The 2,951-nt window shown below is 29.2% G+C and overlaps 1 protein-coding gene across 21 annotated transcripts in view; it reads left to right on the top strand.

Moving 5' to 3' along the window:
- LOC106668440 (RING finger protein nhl-1) overlaps nt 1-2,951 on the top strand; it is a 106,332-nt gene that overhangs the window by 74 nt on the left and 103,307 nt on the right. The gene's annotated exons all lie outside the window — the stretch shown is intronic.

Raw genomic sequence — 2,951 nt, 5'->3', positions numbered from 1 at the left:
GTAAGTCCGTTAATCATAGGAAACAATATTTGTAGATAGGACAGTCCCAAGATGGAAAACGACACCTGAACGTCCGGGGTCCGTGACCCTTCGCTTCTATGTTTAACAAGCCGCGGGGCTCGGGGACCGAAATACTACCGGCGGATTTGGAGTATTCTGCGATTCCTGTAGTGAGTCTGCAACAATTAGAAAATCGGAAATCTTAAAATATTTTGGTGTCGTAATAATGTTTTCCTTTATACTGCCATTCCAACAATAGAATTTCTAACATTGTGAAATGTTTTTAAAAACTTTTTTAAAATCAATATTGAATATAAAATTTTATCTTGATTTCTCGTTACCATACCAAACTAAACGCGTGCTAGAAGATAAAATTGATAGTAAACATTGAGGTTTTGAGTGCTACGAGTAACACACATAAAAAAGTAACTTTTAAACTTTGCTAAAAATCTCATAAATAATTAAAAAATTTTGTTAAATAATTAATAACGCCTAGTTTTCTGATAAAAATTCATAAAATTTATTCAATTTCCTGGCAGTTACTAAAAAATATTTATTAAAAAATTCAAAAATAAATCATAATTCTTGATGTTTAAATATTTTTAATATTTTTCTTTTATTATACTAATCCATAAATCTTAACAGAAAATAAAAATATTTACATAAATAAATTGAGAAATTTGTATTCTATCAATTAATTATTATTTTTATGTAAGGTCTTGGTTGAGGTGAAAAGGTATTGTCACGAACGGGATTCGAACTCACGACCTTCGGCTCAATATGCCGCTGCTGTGACCACTTGAGCTATCGTTTCATCTCAACCAAGACCTTACATAAAAAGAATAATTATTTGAAAGAAACAATACTGTCAATTAGACCACTAAACATAATGGATTGATATTTAATTTGTATTTTATGAAAAACTACTGTCAATTTAAAAATTTTGCCTTCTATTGTTATTATTAAAAAGTCTGCTTTAAATTATATACAGTTTCAGTTTTCCTTATAAGTCTACTCTTTAAACTTCAAAATGTAGGCTGACAGAAACCTGTTTTTGATCACCATGTGAATTTGAAAATAATAAAGAATAGGTTTTTGCCAATATTTATAAGAAATATCTTCGAAGTAATTGATGCTATGGAATGTAGTCAAATAGTTGTTTTTACATATCCAGCAGATCGTGAAAGACAAACAAAAACGAAAAACAACTGTGATGACATATTAAGGAATCAAACGATAAGAAACCGTTAATTATTTTACATTTATACAACTTTTCAGTTATAGTTCAATGCACTTCATTTTTCAACAATAAGTAATTTTCAATTTATGGTCAACTGGGATTGATTGTGGTTATCGATCATTGTTTTCATCTTTATTTCAAAGGCTTTTAGACATCTGCAAAGAAAAAGAAAGCAATCTACTTACGAGTTAACCAAGAAGCAGTTTTAATAATTTCGTTTTAAGTATATATAATGTTAAGGTAGTATACATGTCTTATTAAAAGAACGAACTTATTTTGTAATTATTTTTTTTTTACTTTGTTTGATTATCTAAAATGCTGATATCATGGACAGTATGAAAAAGTGGAAGAGAACTTAACTTTAAGACACGATTTACACTTTTACTACATTTTGAGCGTTTTTAAAGCAACAATAATATTCAAATAAAACGAAAGGAACCGTAAAAATCTATAATAAATTTTTAGTATTGTTATTGGTAAATAAATTCCGGTGCAAATTCAAACCCAATAGGCCGGTGGATCGTGTAGAGAAAAAACAAATACACAAATTTATGGAGTGAGAAATTTTTTTTCAGATTGCACAATATCTTAAGTCAAATGTAATAAACTTGTAATCTATTTGATATAGCATCTCGACGAAAGGAGGACCGAAAATTCTCGATAGGGGGGATAATGTTTCTTGGATTATCTCCAACCCCGAGAGATCGCGTGACTCAGGAAAAAATGCTTAAACCTCAAAGAAGAAAATAAAAAAACAATTGTTCCGTTATTATATTTCAGAATCGTAAAATTTCAATAAAAAAGAAAAGAAAAGCTTGTCGTCTGAGTACAGTGACGGTTTAATTATTCAAGGGGTTGAGCCAGATCTGCCGGGGCGGTAAATCTTGCAGAAGTATCGAACGACCGCCTGCTCTGGGCGGTAATGAAAAAATTTATTGCTCCAGTATTTTAATAACTGTTGGCACTAAAGTGGCTATTTACAATAATATTAGTATTATTGCAGCTTAAAATGAGTTTTATTTTATTATAATTATAAATATATAATTTAAGTAAAATTGCTTGGTGTGTCAAATGTGTCAAACAAATATATTTTTACAAAAGCTTTATTATTATTATTGCGCGGGAAAATATTTTTTGTCAAATTCTTTTTTTTTATTAAGACAAATTTAAATGATGACATTTTTCATTATACTTCTTCAGTGTTTAGACTATACAGAGATTCGGCATTTTCATATTTCAATCGTTTAAAATGAATAAAATAACGTTGTAAACATTTTGGAGCAGTTACTGTTTTTTTACATAAAACTGATTTGTTTTATTCTTTGTCTATTTTGTTTATTGTAAATTCAACAATATAAAAAATAATAATTTTCTGACGAAATTACAAGTTGAAATTAAATAATCATTTACAAGCTGTTGATTCTATAACAAGGAAATAATGTGACAAAGCAAATATAATTGACGTGAATGAATAAACATGGTTTATTTGTACTACTTAAATGAAAATAATAAATACGAAGATTTTGCCAAGATGCCATCTCGCCGACTCTCTCTCTCTCTCTCTCTCTCTCTCTCTCTCTCTCTCTCTCTCTCTCTCTCTCTCTCTCTCTCTCTCTCTCTCTCTCTCTCTCACACACACTTAATTTGTAATTTTTTTTTAAATGTTTGATGGGTCACTGTTAATAACTGCAAACTCCTGCAGTTTCTAAGT

Source organism: Cimex lectularius, unplaced genomic scaffold, assembly GCF_000648675.2.
Source record: "Cimex lectularius strain Harlan isolate CLEC.00 unplaced genomic scaffold, Clec_2.1 scaffold144, whole genome shotgun sequence".
In the NCBI taxonomy this organism is placed as follows: domain Eukaryota; kingdom Metazoa; phylum Arthropoda; class Insecta; order Hemiptera; family Cimicidae; genus Cimex; species Cimex lectularius.
Note: the sequence above shows the minus strand (reverse complement) of the source record. Positions and strands in the feature narration are given on the sequence as shown.